General features: G+C 36.7%; 1 long non-coding RNA gene across 1 annotated transcript; it reads right to left on the bottom strand.

Moving 5' to 3' along the window:
- Positions 1–1,183: 1,183 nt before the first annotated feature.
- On the bottom strand, positions 1,184–6,557 carry LOC127506600 (uncharacterized). The gene is made up of 2 exons (XR_007928075.1): positions 1,902–6,557; positions 1,184–1,733 (listed from the first exon to the last, which is right to left on the bottom strand). It is a non-coding gene; the product is annotated as an uncharacterized LOC127506600 (long non-coding RNA).
- Positions 6,558–23,023: the final 16,466 nt, after the last annotated feature.

The raw sequence follows: 23,023 nt of genomic DNA, 5'->3' as shown, positions 1-23,023 counted from the left end.
GCTGTATCAGTGCATCACTGTGACGTCTGACTGACCGAGGTTTTTGTACCACTCTTTATCACTGTGTGAACACATATTTACTGTTGATAGAGTGTGCACTCTGACAGTAATAATCTCCTGTATCTTCAGTCTGGACTCCACTGATGGTCAGAGTGAAATCAGTTCTGGATCCACTGCCACTGAATCTAGATGGAGTGTTTAAAACTCTTTGGTTTGCAGAATGAATCATGAGTTTAGGAGCTTCTCCAGGTTTCTGCTGGTACCAGGCCATACAAGTATATGAACCTGGACAGGCATCTCTCACTGCTGTGTTTGTTTTGCAGTTTATAGTGACTGATTCACCAATCTGAACCGTTTTTACAGAAGGAGTCTGAGTCACAGTCACCTGTCCACTGAAACCTGTTAGAAAAAGCAGGATATTTGTATAAGATTCACTGTTAAAGATATTATTATATTTAGCATGAAATTTTGTTTAAACATTTACCTTGAATACACACACAGAGAGTCCAAATGAAGAAGGTGATTTTGTTCATTGTTGTTCTTTTGTCTTGTGTGATGATGAAGATTGTGTTCAGTTCTGCTCTCAGTCATGAAGTGTTAAACTCACAGCACTATAAACACTCTCAGAGCACTGAAGCATGTGTGACAATGCAAAGTGACTCTTGATATTTAAATTATTTAGATTAAGTAGATCAGTCGCAAACACTTTCTATCATTAATTCTACATTGTTCTGGGCTCATTATTAGTTGATGTAATAAACTGCAGCAGCTCTTTGGTTTAATTGTGTTTCTGAATGACACAATATCAGTGTTCAGGGTGGAAGATTTCTCAGTTCTCTGGTACTGAACAACATCCATGAGCTCCAGCAGCATTAAAACACACTGTGCTCTTCTACTGTGTGGAACTGCAGTGTCAGTAATGGAGCGTCTAACAGTTCAGTTCAACAGCCTTTACTGAGATACTGCAGCTGACTGAATGTGTCGTCATGTTACAGTTCATAACAAACTCAGTTCAACTGTCAGACTGATCAGGGATGGCATCAAAGTCATCAGTGTATTTAAACACCATAGTGAAGATGCCTCTTTAAGAACAGTGTACATTTACTGCTAAATTGTAATATATTTGCATGTACAGGATTATTATTCATTGTCCAGTACATTATTATGGAAATGAATGGAATCATTTGCAGATTTAGTTTAGATGTTTTATTGTTAATCACTCTTAATTCTGCAATAAGCCTCATTTTTCATCAAGATCATAGTCAGTACAAATATTGCATTCATAACTGATATTTATGTTTATTTCTCTTTGTTTTCCACATACATCACATGTCTCATATTTAATCTCAATCATCTCCACTGACACTATTGTCTCTTAAACAGTTGGAAATGATGCTGTAACTATATGGTCATCATTTTTAAATAATTGTTTCAGTTTATTTCACTCTTTGTTTATTTAGGTCATCATAGATTTAATATGTAGTAATATTAGGATATCTTTGATGGATTTTCACAGGCTTAGACTGAACGTTTGAGTCTGGGACAAGAGTGTAAAAAATCTTTTGAAAAATTTGCAAAGCAGTAAAATCTATCAATGAGGGCGTGATAAAAGGTTTCCAAGATGGTTTCTGGATTCTGCTCCATGTTGACATGATTGAATCCCATAATATCTGCAGATCTCTTATTGTTCCAAAGGTTTTCTGTTGGATTCAGATCTGTGATCTTGAAGGCCACTGAAGAACATTGAACTGATTGTCAAGATCACAAAACCAGCTTGAGACGACTTCTGCTTTGACAAATCATCTCACAAATACATGCAGGTCATTTGCATTTCTATTGAATTTGTGTCTCTTAAAGGATTAGTTCACTTCTGAATGAAAATTTCCTGATAATTTACTCACCCCCATGTCATCCATTCTTCAGTCAAAAAGAAATTAAGGATTTTGAGGAAAACATTCCAGGATTTTTCTCCATATAGTGGACTTCACTGGAGTTCAAATGTCAAATGTCAATTTCAGATCATTTTTTTTTCATTGCCTATAGATTTAACAAAACATCCATTTAAACAAACAAACGGGGAAAGGGGAGCAACAGACATGTTATCAATAATTTTACAATCTGAAAGGGGAAGAAGAGAGAGAGAAAAAAAATACATTATATTGTAATTCCTATATATAGTCCAATATGCATCAGTGGTACTGGGTTTAGCCTTGTTGATTCGTGCTGTTGTACATTCACAAGTCACTATTTTAAGGAGGCTTTGAATCCAATATGTTTTTGCACACATGTGCGGAGTAAACCAGCAAACAACATTCTCTTCTTTAATGAACTCATACAGCAGTTAGAATCGTCATTGAGAAGACATACAGTAGGTACGGAAAGTATTCAGACCCCCTTAAATTTTTCACTCTTTGTTATATTGCAGCCATTTGCTAAAATCATTTAAGTTCATTTTTTTCCTCATTAATGTACACACAGCACCCCATATTGACAGAAAAACACAGAATTGTTGACATTTTTGCAGATTTATTAAAAAAGAAAAACTGAAATATCACATGGTCCTAAGTATTCAGACCCTTTGCTCAGTATTTAGTAGAAGCGCCCTTTTGATCTAATACAGCCATGAGTCTTTTTGGGAAAGATACAACAAGTTTTTCACACCTGAATTTGGGGATCCTCTGCCATTCCTCCTTGCAGATCCTCTCCAGTTCTGTCAGGTTGGATGGTAAACGTTGGTGGACAGCCATTTTTAGGTCTCTCCAGAGATGCTCAATTGGGTTTAAGTCAGGGCTCTGGCTGGGCCATTCAAGAACAGTCACAGAGTTGTTGTGAAGCCACTCCTTCGTTATTTTAGCTGTGTGCTTAGGGTCATTGTCTTGTTGGAAGGTAAACCTTCGGCCCAGTCTGAGGTCCTGAGCACTCTGGAGAAGGTTTTCGTCCAGGATATCCCTGTACTTGGCCGCATTCATCTTTCCCTCGATTGCAACCAGTCGTCCTGTCCCTGCAGCTGAAAAACACCCCCACAGCATGATGCTGCCACCACCATGCTTCACTGTTGGGACTGTATTGGACAGGTGATGAGCAGTGCCTGGTTTTCTCCACACATACCGCTTAGAATTAAGGCCAAAAAGTTCTATCTTGGTCTCATCAGACTAGAGAATCTTATTTCTCACCATCTTGGAGTCCTCCATGCGGGCTTTCATGTGTCTTGCACTGAGGAGAGGCTTCCGTCGGGCCACTCTGCCATAAAGCCCCGACTGGTGGAGGGCTGCAGTGATGGTTGACTTTCTACAACTTTCTCCCATCTCCCGACTGCATCTCTGGAGCTCAGCCACAGTGATCTTTGGGTTCTTCTTTACCTCTCTCACCAAGGCTCTTCTCCCCCGATAGCTCAGTTTGGCGGGACAGCCAGCTCTAGGAAGGGTTCTTGTCGTCCCAAACGTCTTCCATTTAAGGATTATGGAGGCCACTGTGCTCTTAGGAACCTTAAGTGCAGCAGAAATGTTTTTGTAACCTTGGCCAGATCTGTGTCTTGCCACAATTCTGTCTCTGAGCTCTTCAGGCAGTTCCTTTGACCTCATGATTCTCATTTGCTCTGACATGCACTGTGAGCTGTAAGGTCTTATATAGACAGGTGTGTGGCTTTCCTAATCAAGTCCAGTCAGTATAATCAAACACAGCTGGACTCAAATGAAGGTGTAGAACCATCTCAAGGATGATCAGAAGAAATGGACAGCACCTGAGTTAAATATATGAGTGTCACAGCAAAGGGTCTGAATACTTAGGACCATGTGATATTTCAGTTTTTCTTTTTTAATAAATCTGCAAAAATGTCAACAATTCTGTGTTTTTCTGTCATTATGGGGTGCTGTGAGTACATTAATGAGGAAAAAAAATGAACTTAAATGATTTTAGCAAATGGCTGCAATATAACAAAGAGTGAAAAATTTAAGGGGGTCTGAATACTTTCCGTACCCACTGTAAACCTGGATTAGAGACGTAATCAGTTTGTAGTAAAAAGGACAAAACAGAATTCACATGAGTCCATAAAAACAACTGGACATTCCCAAAACATGTGGAGAAAAGTACCTCATGATAAAGATGTATGCTAGATACCAATCCATCGCGATGCATAATCCTTTTAAAAGAAAAGCAAGATAAATAAATGCCTGTTAAAGGGAACAGAAAAAACAAAACAAAAACAAACAAAAAAAAAAAAAACAAGAAAAAGGAACGACAAACAACAATGTACATGTACACGAGAATGTAGGTGTGCGCAAACAACAGAAACAAATGTTGACCAGTCCACTTCAACACAAGACATGTCCCCAGGCCCATTTACGAGTCAGCGGACGAGCGTACAGGACAAGATTCCAAAAAGAAATGAACAAGTCGTCCCCTTGGAATTAGAAGGTTCTATCTGACATTTTTGTCAAAATTGAGTTATTCACATATTCATATTCTGTGACAACTTATTTACATTATGTGATGTTTCTTTTTTGTGATGTTCACGAAAACGCTAAATCGGTGAAGACTAAATAATTTCACACAACGCGATGTTTATTAGAAAGCTCATGATCGACTATTTTATTTATGATCTTGACAATGACAGCAGCCCAAATTCCAGGGAATTACAGTCTTTTTGTGTGTTTTGCTGTATCTTTTGTTAGGGAGTTATTTTCAGTTAGACACCATGCTAACGTTAGCCAGCAGCGCTATTAAAAGGATAGGTCTGGGTTTTGTAGTCAATTTACTTATTTCCAGTCACGTCATACGAGGGAAAGTTATGTACATATTAGGTTATGTTTTAACCTTGATCCATCCTGTGTGCTTGAATTGAGCTGTATGTAGATATAAAGCTCTACGCTATGGCATACTGGATTAAAGTGTATACTAGATTAAGTGAGATGAAATGTTAAATTTTAGATTGTTGGCAAAAACTGAGTTGTTGCATAGTTGAAGTAATTTAAATATTTTAAATGTGAAATATTTTTAATTATATATAGTCAGTGAAACATTTTTCAATGTTTATTAAACTTTGTTAAACACCTTTGCTGAAGCACTGTCTGTTTTCTTGCAGTTTTTTAGTCTTAAAATGTCTTAAATTTTACAATATTGCTGCTTTCTGTCTAAACAAAAGGAAACTTATACTTAAATGGTTCCTGCAATAATGTGTTAAATTACCCATATATAAATATTCATTTAAAATATAAAAAAATAAATGTCATAAAAACTATTAAATTAAACTTTCTCATTGTCACAGACACGCCAGGCTCTACACTCACCCAATCACATCGCACTCCCTCTCCTGAGTACTGACAAGCCACACCTGACGCTCATTCACACTCATCACCACAGCCACATAAAAGACACGCCAGTTCACTCAGTCACTGTCCGGTCTCGTTAACACATACCAGTGTTTACTTACCTCCAGGACTCCCTTGCTCGACTACTTACCTGTCTTCAGCGTCCTCAGTGATTCCTAGTGTCTCCTCGTCTCCTGTGCTTCTCCTGTGTGTTCGTCTGTTCCACGTCTCCCGGCATCCACGCTCCCTAAGAGAACACAGACAAGTATCAGTTCCAGTTCATCGGCTCATCGACCTATTCATCTGCCATCACTCACCTGCACTCTGCTCACGCTCTGCTTTACCTGAAATAAACCTGTTAATCCTTACCTGTGTCTCCGCTCCCTTCTGTATGTAACACTCATGCATGTCAACACATTGTTACAACACTAATTTTGTTTTAAAGGAAATTATAAGCAAACTGTTTGTTTCTTGAAAATTATTGCTTCAATTAATTTTTTACCAGATAGAACCTTATAATTCCAAGCGAAAAGTGTTTTTTTTTTTTTTTTTTTAGAATTAAAAGGTTCTATCTGCATTTGACCCGTTCCAAAAATCCCCATTTACAAATTTGAGAGGATTTTGATATTGTACATTTAGAATACATTTACTGTCCCTGTCATTTTCATGTTTGAAAGAAACTTGTTCCCCATATAGTTTTTGCTATATGGAATGCAAAAACTTTGAAGCTCAATATCTCAAAACCGCTCAGAACGCAGACAGAACCTTATAATTCCAAGGGGATAAAGTGTCCATGGCCACCTTGTTATCGTTCTCTTAAAGGGTTAGTTCACCCAAAAATGAAAATTCTGTCATTAATTACTCACCCTCGTGCCGTTTTACACCCGTAAGATCTTTGTTGATCTTCGGAACACAAATTAAGATATTTTTGTTTAAATTTTTGTTTAAAATGTCATTGCTGGCTATGGAGGCCTCATGGAGCCATCGGATTTAAACAAAAATATCTCAATTTGCGTTCCGAAGATTAACGAAGGTCTTACGGGTGTGGAACGACATGAGCGCGAGTAATAAATGACATTATTTTCATTTTTGGGTGAACTAACCCTTTAAGGACAGTGAGGATCATCATAAACTTTATCCCCTTGTTGAGCTGAAGGGATGGAGACGGAAGCCGTTGCCTTCCCGCTGCAGAGTATATCTTCTGTGAAGGAACTGACAAAATCTTCCGCCTTTTGGGGAGCGTCGAACATCATCTGCTCACCTTTGAGCCGTAGTTTAATTGCCGCCGGATAGATGAGGAAGGCCTGGAGACCGAGTGCGTTGATCTTCTTCAAGACTGGATTAAAGCTCTTTCTCTTGGTAGTTGAGGCTGGACTAAAGTCGGGAAAAAATAGTGGCGTGACATTGTCCTGTGTATATTTCACCGGATACGCCTGCCGAGCACCCTTCAGGATCACCGACCTGTCATGCATCTTAGTACACGGAAGATGAGAGTACGCAGCCAGCTGCATCGGAGCCCTCCGCCCCCTCAGGCAGAGCCACCAGTCGTACATTATTTCTCCTGTTCCTGTCTTCAATGTCCGTCATTTTTGGTGAGTTGGTGAGTTTGTGACTGTCCTCCTATCCTCACGTGCAGCAGCCTGAACAGAATCGACCCGGTCACGTGTCTATCACTTCTCTTACTGTCGAAGCCACAACCGAATAGAGAGTACTTTGTTGCTCTTTGAGCGTTAGCTTGATACCGTTAGCAATAGCAGTGTTGAGATCCTCTCTGGAGATGGTGGAATCTTTGAATTTTTTCTTTATTGGCGATTGTTCAATCTCTCTTTTTCGATTGTCCTTGACTGCTGGTGTACTCATAGTGGGCTAGAAAAAGAGTGGTTCAGAATTTACTGACAGGATTATACAATATCTGACAAAGTGAGATAAGCGAAGGACTGTGAGTGCATTGCTGCAGAAGGGTCACGTGATCTCCAGGTGCTGTTTATTTCATCCTGCCACATTTAATCAGTTTCACATGATCAAGAGTGCAGTTATACTGAATATCAGCATGGCTGTGATTCTACCATAGACATGAAGAGCAGCACGACTGTGAATGTCATATTACTTTTATATAACACTTCTATAAGCAAGAACTTTCTAACTTACCTTTCAGACTAAATCTGATTAGTTAGTATGCATATTTTTCCACAACCACTGGAGAAAGAAACCACTTCTTTCAATCCTGGAGTGAGAGAAAACACATTAAAAACAACTGCTATTTCTGCTTCACTCCACATCGCTCTCTTACTGTGATCTGAAACACAAACAATAAAACATCCCAGTGCTGCCATCCCAGTGCTTCGGTAACACTTTACTATAAGGTTCATTAGTTAAACATTAGTTAATGTATTAACTAACATGAACTGACCATGAGCAATACATCTGTTACTGTATTTACTAATCTTCGTTAACATTAGTTAATGAAAATACAGTTGTTCATAGTTTGTTCATGTTAGTTCACAGTGCATTAATTAATGTTAACAAGATTTTAATAATGTATTAGTAAATGTTGAAATTAACATTAACAAAGATTAATAAATGCTGTATAAGTGCAGTTCATTATTAGTTCATGTTAATTGATGTAGTTAACTAATGTTAACTAATGAACCTTATTATAAAGTGTTACTGTTATTTCATAAAAAAATAAATGACTACATATAAATGTATATTCACTTTATTAATTAATTTTAAAAGTCTTTAGAAACTTTGCTAAACATTGTCATTGTGTTGTTTGTGATCCTCCATCAGCAGCTGCAGTATCTCTCAGCTGTATCAGTGCATCACTGTGACGTCTGACTGACCGAGGTTTTTGTACCACTCTTTATCACTGTGTGAACACTTCTTTACTGTTGATATAGTGGTAACTCTGACAGTAATAATCTCCTGTATCTTCAGTCTGGACTCCACTGATGGTCAGAGTGAAATCTCGTCCAGTATTTGCTGTTCCACTGCCACTGAATCTAGATGGAGTTCCTGACTGGAGGCTGTTTATATATTTCACAAGGAGTTTAGGAGCTTCTCCAGGTTTCTGCTGATACCAGGCTAAGTAGCTGCTGTATATTCCTACATCTATATGACACTCTATTGTAGCTGTTTGACCCTGTTGGACAGTTTTAACTTCAGGTTGAGTCAGAGTCACTCCTCTGGATTCTGAAGAAGAGAAAAGAAAAACAATTAGTGTTTAAAACTACTACCATCATATACTTTTACAAGAACACCAAAACCAGAGTCAGTTTTTACCAGCCTTACCCTGAATAAACAGTGTGAGAGTCCAGATGAAGAAGGTGATTTTGTTCATTGTTGTTCTTTTGTCTTGTGTGATGATGAAGATTGTGTTCTGTTCTGCTCTCAGTCATGAAGTGTTAAACTCACAGCACTATAAACACTCTCAGAGCACTGAAGCATGTGTGACAATGCAAAGAAGTAGGCAGGATTTACAACAGACAAACTAATATACACTAGAGTTACAGAATGATGATTTACATTCTGACTGATGTTAGTTTTAGTTAGTTTAGTAGTTTTTTTATTTTTTTTTATTCTGACCACTGAGACACTGAGGATCAGTGTTGGGGGTAACATTAGTAATCAGATTACTTTTTTCAAGTAGCTAGTAAAGTAACACATTACTTTTAAATTTACAACAAAATTTCTTTTATTTTTTCAAACAAGTTACTCAAGTTACTTGTTTGAGAGAAATAAAGTGCAGAGGTGTTGTGTGTGAATGATGGTTATTGTATAGACTAAATGTGAATATGCATTTACTCATCTCACTTACACAAAATCAGAGTCAGTATTCCTCAAAATGAATAAAAACAGTGAAATGCAATCTTGAAATGTATTTATTTTTAAGTTTTATTGCTGAAGTAAGAGTGTTGAACTTTCTTCTCCTGCATCCTATTCTTCTGCAATCCAGAATGAACTGCAAACCTAAAGGTTTGTTTGAGCTGCGCCCTCTACTGTACAGCTGGGAATTTGCATTTCCTTCAGTCTGAGGCTTATTCATTTCACTTTTGGTGTGAAATGAAACTTTTTTGTTGTTATTAAAAACAAGCAAACCCAGCCCAGGTGAGAAAAAGTAACACAAAACTAATGTAATGCATTACTTTCCACAATTAGTTACTTTTTTAGGGAGTAACGCAATATTGCAATGCTGAGGATGTGCAGATGAACATCCATCTCTGTGTCCACATTCAGTCATGTGACCAGTTTGACTCCGGCTTTAATAGCACTACTATGATTGGTTTATTTATCATCAGCACTGAGAAATTTATGAGGAATCATGTGACCAGGTCTCTGCTACATAATGTGAAATTTACATACATACTATTTACTATATCAGAATAATACTGTGACGAGCAGGGCGGGGCGAGAGCCGTGAGAGAACAGCACCAGGCCGCTGGAGTGATTGCTAAGGAGCGTCACCTGTGCACTGCACTGCACCGATCTCGTATCTCTCATGGAGGAGCTCCGGAAGCATAAATGGAGGAGCGACGACAGTGAAGGATGAGAGAGGACCAGGCCTGGACTTTATGTTATTATTATTATTATTATTATGTTTTTATTATGTTTTACTTTCATTTTGTATTTGTTCACAACAATGAACTGTGTTACAAATATCTATGAACTTAACTAGTTAGCTGAGGTTCAGGAGCAGGGCCGCGCCTCAACCAATCACCTGACTTCTCAAAACCTACAGTACTGTTTGTCTTGTTCTCTTGAACCCTCCCTTCCCCTCCCTCTCTCTCTCTTATCCATTCAACCATCCTTATCATCCCCTCTTCTCTTCCTTTCCAGGTTGTATCGGGGGTCCTAATCACTCAGATCAACCTGACTATCATCCCTTTCCTTCCCCTTCATCCTCTCCCTATTTATCCCTAACTTTCTTCAGTAAATAATTCTCCATCATTCATGGATGTGGTGTGGTCCTTGATCGTGAAATGTCCTTTAAATCGAAAAGGTAAAATATGAGAATCATTATAACTTTGGTCATCTTTATTGACATGTTTTAATTCAATGTTTAAAACAGGATGTTTAAAAAACAATACATCACTATTAAATGTAAATTAGCAGCTTTATTGTAAATAATAATAATAATAATTATAGCTCTTCTGGGCAGTGGATCAGTATGACTTTGTCATCATGCTGTGTGCCGGAGATCTCCAGTGCTTCTGGCACTTTGCTCACTATGGTGAGAGCTTCTGCTTACACTTCATGGAAAGACATTGTTCTGCATTTAAATATTAGTATGAACTTGAATGGTTTGAATGTTTCAGCTCAGTATGTGTGTGTTCAGGTCCAGCTGGTGACTGTGTGGCCCTTGATAGACATCTGTCTGTGATTGTTAATGCTCCGAGCGGATTAATAATCGGCACAGCTGACGATGAAAGTGCTCAGATTGTCTTCAGTGTTGAGGAGACTGGTGAGTCTCACCTTGATACGTGTTTTAGTACATCTGCTGCCCACGTTATGAACAGAAAAATCATCTGTTTCTAGAATTCAGAGGATTTCATGTGGACCATGCAGTGAATCCCAGACAGAGAATAATTCACACAGAAATGAAAAATTAATGTTGTTTATAAAAAATAATGTTGGTAATGTGTGTTTTCTTTTTCATGAAACATTAAAGGAAAAAATTTTACAAAATTAATTAATATCAAAATACCATATTAAAAGTCACACTTTCAAACTCCAAAAATTACAAACAAAAAAAAGTTGAATGAATGAATTAATTAATGAATGAATGATCATGTGTATCTCAGCAGGTTTTTATCAGATGTGCTTCAGTAATGTCCACAATCGCTTTGGGATCATGCAGGTTTTCCTAAACTTTGGTGTGTATTACGAGGGACAAGAGAAGAAAAAGGAAGAAGAGGATATGAAACAGATAAACAGTTCATTGTCCTTTATTGGGGTAAAACACAACTGCATCTAGCAGAAACAAACACATCCTTACTGTAATGTGGGCGACAAACCCCGCTGTTAACAAACACTAAACCTGCGACTGCTTCATATCCATTTATAACCTGATCTCCAGTAATTATTTGAGTCAGACACGACTGTTCATTCAACATCAGACTTTTTAAAATGTGAAATGGGTTTATTTATTTATTGTTCCTTTTAGTAATAACAAGGTCTTATTGAACTTTCCCAGTGTATCTCCAGAAACAAGAGAAGCAGTGGATTCCAGTAACATGAAGCTCCTGTGAGGACGCTGAACATCTGCTGATGGAGCTGCTCTATTCTGAGAGGAACAGAATCACCTGATGATCAAATATGAGTTTCACTGTCCACACTTTATTCTCTGAAATGAGTCAGAAGAGTTGGACTAATGGAGAGATGAGGTTTGTTCATGTTCATCAGTTTATAATGAAACACTGTCAGTGTCTGAATCCTCTGGACTGCTGAGATCGTCCTTGACTCGGTTAGAGAGTAAGAGCTCCAAGAGTTCAATCCACAAAACTATTAATGATACGCTGGATTCAGAAAACAGGTCACGTCTGTGAGCAGTTGTGTTTGTATGAATGAATGAGGGTGAGTGTGGTCTGAAACAATGACAAATTATGTAAATTAGACACAAATATGAACAATCCTTCTGTTAAACTGTTACAGATATTTAACATTTATCATCATAAACATAAATGAATAATAAACAATCAACCATCATGTGAAATTCACTGACACTTCCACAAATATCATGTAGTGTGACAAAGTAATCTTAATCTGGTAACAGATTAACAGTTAGATATTAATTACAATAAAGTGTATGGAGTATCTAAAATCACATACTCTTTTAGGTACTTTTTTTTAATTTTCTCCACATTTTAGTCCAGTTTAGTGGAATATAAGATTGTATGTTACATGTTTACTTAATAAATCAGAATAAATAAAAGTCTCTGAAAGGTTTGATACACCATTGTGTTGTTTGTGATCCTCCATCAGCAGCTGCAGTATCTCTCAGCTGTATCAGTGCATCACTGTGACGTCTGACTGACCGAGGTTTTTGTACCACTCTTTATCACTGTGTGAACACATTTTTACTGTTGATATAGTGGTAACTCTGACAGTAATAATCTCCTGTATCTTCAGTCTGGACTCCACTGATGGTCAGAGTGAAATCACTGTCAGATCCACTGCCACTGAATCTAGATGGAGTTCCAGTATAACGGCTTGTTGCTGCATATATGAGGAGTTTAGGAGCTTCTCCAGGTTTCTGTAAGTACCAGGCTAAATGATTACCACCATACACTGCACTGCTGGTTTTACAGTTTATTCTGACTTCTTGTCCTGGTTGAACTGCTGTTATTGATGGACTAATTGGATGGACTGAGTTACAGTGATCTGTCCTCTACACTCTGAGAGAAAGAAGAAGAAGAAGAAGAAGAAAATAATAATAATAATAATAATAATAATAATACAATTATAAATTCTAAAAAAAATATTATCTAAAATTATAATTATAAAGAGTATAATTGTGGAGCTGCATTACACAAACCTTGAGCGATCAGAGTCCAGATGAAGAAGGTGATTTTGTTCATTGTTGTTCTTTTGTCTTGTGTGATGATGAAGATTGTGTTCTGTTCTGCTCTCAGTCATGAAGTGTTAAACTCACAGCACTATAAACACTCTCAGAGCACTGAAGCATGTGTGACAATGCAAAGAAGTGGGCAGGATTTACAACAGTGTGTGCTGATAACAAACTAATAAACTCTCTACATATAAGATTTATATTGTTGAACCATTTAATGATTAATTGTTCATATTGATTAATTGTAAAATATTTTTGTTTATGTTTTGCAGACTGATAAGACACTAGTCTTTGACTTTATATGAACTTCTGTCAGTGTGGATGAAGCATTTTCAGCGCCACTGTAGAAATAATCTATTCACTCTCATTCATGATTCATTTATATAAGGTAAATGTTTCTGATAATATGTGACCAAGATAAAGTGAGCAGCATTCATCTGGTCATGTGATCTCAACATGGTGGCCACCATAAGGAGGGACAAAAGAAGATTTTTCTAGGCCACCGAAATGACTGGAGAATCATGAGTGTAGATCATTTTTAACATATTCATCAAACACAATAATTATTTCTTTATGAGTACAGTTATGTACTACACCTTTAAAAAACATGATAACAATAAGAAATCAAGTACTAAATAAATCAAATTTACTGTATTTAAGGTAAACCAGAAAAATAAATAAATAAATAAAATAAGTCCATTATCTTTTGATCAATGTTGACATGTTACTTAAGGAGGATTAGGAGTGCCACTTAAAAATAAAACTAAGAATCAATTAATTAATTTAATAATTCAAACATAAAAATCTATATAAATGAATCACTTTTTATATGGGCAAATTAATAGACATATTTAAAGTTGTTTATTTAATTCCTGTTTTTAAATGTAGTTTCATAAAACTATAAAACAATAAATTCAAAAAATCTTTTTTGAATGTATAAATAAATAGACAAATTTGAAACGGGTTATTTAATTCATTTTTTAAAACGTAGATCAATAAAACAATAAAAAGTACATTAGTAAATCATTTTAAATGCGCATTTAAATTGCTTTTTTTTAAAGAATTTGGCAAATGTTTTTTTCTCTCTATTTACAAATTGCTTTTCTTTGTCGGTTTGCCAAATGCTTTTCTTTATCCATTTGTCAATCGAGTGGTAAAATGCCATTGGACAGTACACATGTGGGAGCAACCAATCAACTTTCGCCTCAATTTGAAGAGCCAACCCTCTCTCACTTGTAACACTCACTGTCATTGGACAGTTAGAGATCAAAGCTTCATCCCGCTTTAATTTGGTTTTGTGGCGCCATTTTAATGTCTTGCGCGTGAGTTACTGTGCATAAAACATCATGCAAGTACCATGGCTGACATTGGGTCTGTGTACCTTCGGATAATTTGTTTTCTCGTTTTTGTCTTCTAAACAGAAAAACGAAGAAACCATTCATTTATCACATATTCGACCCTCCTCATGAGCATAAATAAACAAATCTCGAGTCGTTTTTTCATATTTTTATTTTCGTTTTCATCAGTGGCGCCTGCAGCTGTACGGCTGTACGCATGTGCGTACCATGAGAGGGCGCTAATTAATGCCTTTTTTTTTTTTTTTTACATAATTTTTAAATTGATTATTAAAATCTATCTGCGTACACTCATGACATATTAAGAAAGCAAGAGAGAATGAGAATAAATAAAGGTGTGCGTTTGTGTGTTGTAAAGTCAAATGTGTGTATGTGCGTGCATGGGTGGACGGATATGGGTGAAAAGAAATCTGATTGGCTAGTTTAGTTTCGTTGTTTTTTCCACACATGAAAAATGACGTTACAGACGTTACAAATTGTTATTTCATAGTCTACCCTTAAACACGTAAATGAATGGCAAGAACGCATTAAAAGTTTCTGTTTCTGTTCTGTTTTCAGTTAAAAAGGTGTCATTTAAGCTTAAGCTTAAGCCTAAGTTAATAATTAATGACTTTTACAACAAAAGTGATTCAATCAAAAACTTTAGCTCGATAAACTTTATCTTAAAGCTGCTGTAAAGCCAAAACAAACCCTTTCTATTAATTTTCCTATTATCACTGTGAAGCTGCTCTGAAACAATCTGTATTGTAAGTAGCGCTATATAAATGAAGATGACTTGAATCGATTCTGCTCTGCGCTTCACTAGCTTATGCATTCTCTCTGCCCATAAATATAAATGAAAAATAAACAATCAACCATCATGTGAAACTCACTGACACTTCCAAAAATATCATGTAGTGTGACAAAATAATCTTAATATGGTAACAGATTAACAGTTAGACATTAATATAACAATAAAGTGTATGGAGTATCAAGCACATGGGCTGCGTCTGAAATCACATACTCTCTTCAGTAGACACTTATTTTGATCAATTACTTCACAACTGCCAAAAAAGTATGTTCTGTATAGTATGAGTGTGTATGAATGTAATCTGGACGTACTACATCTGCCATGTTGTCATTATCTTCAGTATTACTCAGAAGTCTTTCAAATATAATTAATTCGAAGTGATGGTGCTTTATGTAACGTTGTCTAGCGTACGATCCTGTTTGACATTTGTGCTGGCTACTGTTTACAGGCCACCAGGACACCATACAGACTTTATCATAGAAACATTCAGACTGTGAATTCAGACATACTTCTGTTGTAACATACTGTTTTTGACCTACTATATAGAGAATGTGAAGAATGATTTTGGATGCAGCCACAGTCTTAAAGGAAAGGTGTGTAGAAAATGTAAAAGACATGTGACTCTCTAGTGGTGAAGTATAGAAGAGCAATTAAAGGGATTGACTTTCCTACAGTAAATAATACAGATAATATTGTAGTGTAAAGTTTTGCAGGTACGAGCACCACTCACATTTTCTCCAGGGAAAAGCGTGCTGCTGTTGTGTCTATCAGAATATCATTATATTTTATGGAGCTATAGATAGCAATAACACGATGGAGGCCGAGGCCGAGGGCACTTACAACTCAACTTTTACTTTCCATGAGAGAGGTATACGCCATAACACAGCGCCATCTAAAGCATAAGACAACAATTGCAGGATAACCCAGTTTCTAACACTAAATACATAACATTTCCTCCCAACTTAAATCAAAAGTGATCATACACAACAAGGGGGTATTTCTTTTCTTAAATTCAACTTTAACCACAGTTTAGCATGCACGTCTTATTCAAACTACTGCATATGAATCTCTTCCTTTAACATACATACACATTAGGATGCTTGATAACGGTCAGGTGTCCAAGTAAGACGGTTAGGATGATGCTTAATAGCCTCTCTCGTTTGTACAGTCCCCGAAGGTGGACGATGTAGGAGACAGGTCCCGTTCTGGACATCACCACTCCAGGTATCCATTTTTCTCTTTTTCTGTAGAACAAACCAGGATCCATGAATTCTCTCAACAAGAGTGTTCTTGGTGTTGTAACTGCTGAGCATCCTGGGACTGTCTCATGATTTTGGCGAGACTAGGTTTTAGAAGATCCAGCCGGGTTCTTAGCTTGCGATTGAGAAATATCATTGCAGGTGGCTCTTTTGTAGTAGCATGTGGAGTGTTTCTGTATGTTAACAGAAATCCATCAAGTCTCTGTTGGATTGGTGCTGATCCTGTGGAAGCTTTTAGAGTGTGTTTGAGTGTTTGGACAAACGCTCAGCTTGTCCATTACTAGAGGGGTGATAGGCCGCAGAACGGATATGTTGCACCCCATTTGCCTTCAGGAAAAGTGAAAACTCCTCAGCAAATAACTGTGGGGTGTTGTCACTGACAATGATATTAGGGACATCATAATGACTGAAATGCCCTCGTAAGACCTGAATGGTTTTGCTTGTGGTAGTACTGTCCATAATGGAAACTTCAGGCTATTTGGAGTGCGCATCAACTACAATCAAGCACATATGGCCTTCAAAGGGACCAGCAAAATCCATATTTATCCTTTCCCAAGGATGAGCTGGCCAAATCCATGGGTGAAGTGGTGCAGAACAGGGGGCACTTTGGATACGCTGACAAGACTGGCATGATTTGGACTGAGACTCGATCTGTCCATCAATACCTGGCCACCAAACGTAGCTATGGGCCAGATGTTTCACCCTTACCACCCCAGGATGGCTCATATGCAGATCAGTTAACACTCTGCTTTGATCTTTTCCGGTGATTTGTGTATTCCAGCTGCGTCGATGCAGTGACCCAGATACTCCAGTGACTGTCTGAAAAATTCACATTTTTCACGCTGCAATTTCAGACTATATTTCTCCAGTCTAGTGAGTACTTGGTCTAGTGTCTTGAGGTGTTCCTCATCATCTCGTCCTGTTACCAGTATGTCATCTAGATAGCAGTGAGTGTTTGGAATCCCCAAGAGAACTTGATCCATTGCTGAAATAATGCAGGGGCCGGGGCAATCCCAAAGGGTCAACGGTTATAGCAAAATAACCCTTTTTGAGTGGATATGATGAGTAATTTCCTCGACTCCTGTGCCACTGGCATCTGCAAGTAAGCACTTGACAATTCCAGCTTACTGAATAATTGTTAAAAAGATGTTAAAATGTTAAAAAGAATGTTTTGCTAATGTTCCCATTAAGTTATGAAAACATTATTTCTAAATATTCTCTGAACGTTAAAAACGTCCAGTTTTTTAAATGTTTTAAAAATGTTTTTTCTTGGTTGTGTGAATGTTAAGAGAACATTCCATTTTATCATTCTTCAAACATTATGCCAACGTCACTTTTAAATGTTCTTTTGATGTTCTGAAACAAGTAGCAACCTTTTAAAAATCAAACAAAACTGTTTCAGAAAAAAAAAAACATCATATATAAATAAAGTTATTAAAGACCAGATTACTTTAAACAAATGTTCTATTAACGTTACTGGAAGATGTTTGTTCATAACTATGAGAGAATCTTGCCAAAACGTTCCCTGTTAGCTGAGAGTTTGTTTACAGTCAGAATCAGCTTTATTGCCAAGTGTTATTGCATAGGTTCACGTGTACTACAAGCGGTAACTAAATACATTTTTTGAATACAGAGATAGTATGTTAAAAGCACATTTTAGTTCATATTCATGGTGTCTCAAAATAACAGTTGAGTACACTTAGATGTTCTTAAGATTATCTTAAGAAGTACTAAAGAAGAATTTTTAGTATATTAAGTACAAAATTAGTGTGAGAAAATAGAGCACTTTAAGTACATTATAGAAGTGTACTTTTTTTCACCTGGGAAACAAGCAAGGGATATGTTTACTTAGTACATCATAATAAATAAATGAAGTTTCTGAAAGTTTGAATACACCATTGTTTGTGATCCTCCATCAGCAGCTGCAGTATCTCTCAGCTGTATCAGTGCATCACTGTGACGTCTGACTGACCGAGGTTTTTGTACCACTCTTTATCACTGTGTGAACACAACTTTACTGTTGATCCAGTGGTAACTCTGACAGTAATAATCTCCTGTATCTTCAGTCTGGACTCCACTGATGGTCAGAGTAAAATCACTGCCAGATCCACTGCCACTGAATCTAGATGGAGTTCCTGACTGCAGGCTTCTTATGTAATAAATGAGGAGTTTAGGAGCTTCTCCAGGTTTCTGCTGATACCAAGACACACAGTTACTACAGCCAGAAATTGGCTGACTGGTTTTACAGCTGATTGTAACTGTTTCTCCTTGTTTGATGGATTTTATTGTTGGATTCTGAGTCACTGTCACTTGTCCCCAGCTCTCTGAAATTAACATATTTTAGTCATTAATAGTTATTGGACTGTAAATGAGATGTGGTTGTTTATTTTGCAAGATATTTATACAAGATATTTACCCTGAATGCAGAGAGTCAGAGTCCAGATGAAGAAGGTGATTTTGTTCATTGTTGTTCTTTTGTCTTGTGTGATGATGAAGATTGTGTTCTGTTCTGCTCTCAGTCATGAAGTGTTAAACTCACAGCACTATAAACACTCTCAGAGCACTGAAGCATGTGTGACAATGCAAAGAAGTGGGCAGGATTTACAACAGCGTGTGCTGATAACAAACTAACAAACTCTCTACATATAAGATTTGGTATTTCAGTGGTCTACTTTAGACATTCTACTGACTGTAAGTAACTTTACAACTACATGTCAACTTATTCTACTTACCCGAACCCAAACCTAACAGTCTACTACAGTCTACTAATACACTAATGAGAGTTAGTTGACATGTAGTCGACAAGTCACTTATAGTTAGTAGAATATCAAAAGTGACCCTCGAAATAAAGCGCAACCTTAAAAAAGATTTTACAGATTATGTTGTTTGTAATAATTGTAAATATTGATTATTGTAAATATTTTTTAATTTTAATTATAAAATGTTTTTTTTATGTTTTGCAGACTGATAAGACACTAGTCTTTGACTTTATATGAACATCTGTCAGTGTGGATGAAGCATTTTCAGCTTTCAGTGCCGCTGTAGAAATAATCTATTCACTCTCATTCATGATTGATTTATATAAGGTGAATGTTTCTGATAATATGTGACCAAGATTGATGCTGCGTCCCAATTCGCCTACTTATATTATGCCCTAAAAGTATGTACTCTTTCTGTGAACAAAAAATACATACTTTAGCAAAAGAGTAGATAAGCTTTGGGACATACTATCACGTCATACAATTGCGTCTTTGCTCTCTGTCGCATCCTGTCACCGTAAACTGGCCTGTCAATCATCATACATCCTCCACATTTCATTCAGCTAATTTCCTACCGTATCAGAGAGAAATGCAGTAGCACGCTGATCTGCAGTCGCGGGTCTTTCATGTGGAGAACTCTCCTCATATTAATGCATAATGATGCATTTAAAAGTTAATGGCCAATCGGATCTTTATAAAAGTCCACATTGGTATTAGGTGAAATATAACACGGATAACATTAAATAAATATTTTCTATCAGGTTGAACTGATTATTAGCCACTCAAACCTCTCAGCGTCGGTCGCGCATATCCGGCATGTTTTGTAGTTTTTTAACACTTTTTACTCGTGTTTGTAGTTCTGAACTGAATCCTCATCCAAAGCGCAATGGGTTGTGGGCAATATTAGCCTTTATAGTGTGCACGGATCCACACTTCCAAAATCCACCGGAAATAGTAGACCATCCGGGGACTTTTGGCATACTCTTTCCAACATACTATGCTTTGGGACACACTTATTTTAATCTCACATACTATTTAGGATGGATAGTATGGACATTGGGACGCAGGGAAAGTGAGCAGCATTCAGCTGGTCATGTGATCTCAAAATGGTGGCCAACTTAAGGAAGAAAAATAAAAGATTTTTTTTAGGCCCCTAAAATGACTATAGTATCATGAAAGTCGATCATTTTAAACATATTTGTCAAACACAATAATTATTTCTTTGTGAGTACAGTAATGTACTACATCTTTAAAAACATGTTAACAATGAGAAAAAGTTTTACTGTATTTAGAGTAAACAAAACAAAAAAGATACATAATGGTGTTTTGATGAAGGTTGACATGTTCATCAGGACTCATAATCAGGTCATGTGACACTAGATTAAACAATGTGCATATGAAATGTTCAGAATTATTGATTAATTTATTTGAAGCTGCAGGTTTTTCTGTGAATCATGATGATTGAGCTTCATATGAAGAACAGAAGATCATTATGAGAAACTCACAACATCATCCATGATAAAAGAGGTCAAAGGTCACCTCAGAGGTCACAGATCATCAGATATATTTCTTTAAACTGTTATATCAGCACAAGACTAAAGAATGAATGAGAAATATAACATATAAAGTCAAACTGAATCATGTTTTAAATAAGATTAATAAACTCTTCAGCTGATCATGAAAATAATTACACTGTTTTTGCAACAACAAACATTTTGAATGAAAGTGTGTTTGTTGTTCTTTTTTGAGAAGCATTTAGTCCAAACTGAATGTTTGAGTGTTGAGAAGATCTGAGTTTCTTCTAATATCAGTGTGTTGAAGTGTTGTTTCTCTCTCTCTGCTGGAGTTTGTGTTCACTCGAGTGGAATAGAGGTTTTTGTACGACCGTTTCATTAGATTGTATCACTGTGGTACACATTCGGTGGAGGAACTAAACTGGTGCTCGGTAAGTCCTTTTAATTAACAATTAAAAAAAAACAAAACAATACAATTTAGATTTCAGAAAGTGTTTTACAGTTGAAACAAAAACATTTTTTTTAATAATAATATTGTGCTGAAACTTTACTTGAAGCATTTATGTATAATGTGTTATGAAGGTGTCCATAAATAATGCCTTTTCATAAATAATTGTAACCAAAATTAAAAGCCATTATATTGACAAATTCAATGTTACATCTGAAATTGGTTGTTTGCGATTTGTTTTACCCCATTATACTTTCTAAAGGTGTAACAGTGAATAGATGATATTATAATGTGTTATAACTTAATGCTTAATGAATTATTCATGAGATCATACATGCAGTATAATGTGTATAATGATGCTTAATTAATGCATTAAAAATACTTTTATAATTCATTGTGTATAAAGGCTTTAAGTAAAGTCTTACTGATATTGTTTTGTAATTATTAAATCTAAAACAATGATATTATCATGTTTATTCATTCAGAAGAACAACATTATTCCTTTAAAAAAAAAATCTAAATATTTTTCCATAATGAGTCTCACTATGAGTTTAATCAGTTTATTACTAGTTTAATTTTCCTTCATTTATTTCTACACTGTGTTCATATAGTTCATCTTTTATTGTACATATCATGTGGGGAAAAAAGAGATTTGGCATCAGATTGTAAATGTTGATATTTTCTGTAGTTCAGTCAATGAAACTGAATCTCTTTTGCTCATGTTGTGCTTGTTATTCAGTGTTTTTTAATACAAACAAAATATATGTATGATTCAGTTGTTTTAATTCTGTTTGAAATTGAGTTACATTTTGAGCTGAATATCTCAAGTAAAATTTAAGAACTTTATGTTCAGAGTTTAAAACTGCTGGAATTAAATCAGTCAGTGTCTCAATATATTGAGTTTCATGTCTGAGGTTTGATTCTAAATTCTAAACAGCGACATGATATTTACAACCAACGATTGTGTGATGAAGACGAGCCCACCAGCTCGCCTTTGGGGAGGAAACGTGAGTCCGTGAGGGGATGTAAAAAAAAGGATGGCTCACTCGCAGAAGCACTTTTGTGCAAAGTGCAGTTTATTTACAGTGCCAAAAAGTTAGTCCACAGTGAAGAATATATACAAGTGTCCACAAAAATGACAAAAAAAACAAAAAACCAACAAAAAGGGAAAATAAACCAGAAAATAATCCAACGATATATACAAGCAATAAACAGGTATCCACAATATACAAAAGGGTTAGGGTTTGGGGTTTGCTCGAGGCACCACAGTAGCACTCTTGCGTCGACTTGGTAAACAAGTACTGTCTTTTGGTTTGGCCCAGCTTATATAGGCCAAACCCCGCCCCTTTTTGGGCCACCCCATCTTTGGGTACATATAACATTTAATACAGATCCAAAATACTTCATCTATTTAATATTCAATATAACAACCAACAATTATCAATTCCTAAATATAAATATATATATATATATATATATATATATTACTAATAAACACATAATCCATTCACACATAATACACTTAACACATAATCTGGACATTTAAATACCCAGTCAAACACCCATTCACAGTAGACAATGGTTTCATCAGCTTCCGGTTGCGCCGCGCCGGCGCGACCAGGCCGTGACGTCATAAGCGGCCGTCGCTCGATCGTTCGGTTTGGCCAGCGCAGCGTTTCCCACCAGAAGACTGACTACGCCCACATCGACAAACAGCACAGAGATGAAACAAGACGACAAGTGCAGTTTAGGTGTATGAAATGACCGGGAAATGAATATGGAATGGATGGCGGGAAGAGAGTGGAGAAATGGGAGAATGCCCATGTGCTATCGGGATAGCGTGTGCACCCGCTACTACGATAGCGGCAACGGCCGGGAGGAACGATACAGAGAATGAATGAGGTAAGTATGCAGGGGTATGTGTGTGTGTGTGTGTGTGTGTGTGTGTGTGTGTGTGTGTGTGTGTGTGTGTGTGTGTGTGTGTGTGTGCGTGCACGCCAGTGCTGCTTCCCCAGCGGTGGCAGC

The sequence above is a fragment of the Ctenopharyngodon idella genome, chromosome 24 (genome assembly GCF_019924925.1).
Source record: "Ctenopharyngodon idella isolate HZGC_01 chromosome 24, HZGC01, whole genome shotgun sequence".
Lineage (NCBI taxonomy): Eukaryota > Metazoa > Chordata > Actinopteri > Cypriniformes > Xenocyprididae > Ctenopharyngodon > Ctenopharyngodon idella.
The sequence above is the reverse complement of the archived record's forward strand: the minus strand, read 5'-3'. Positions and strand labels throughout refer to the sequence as shown.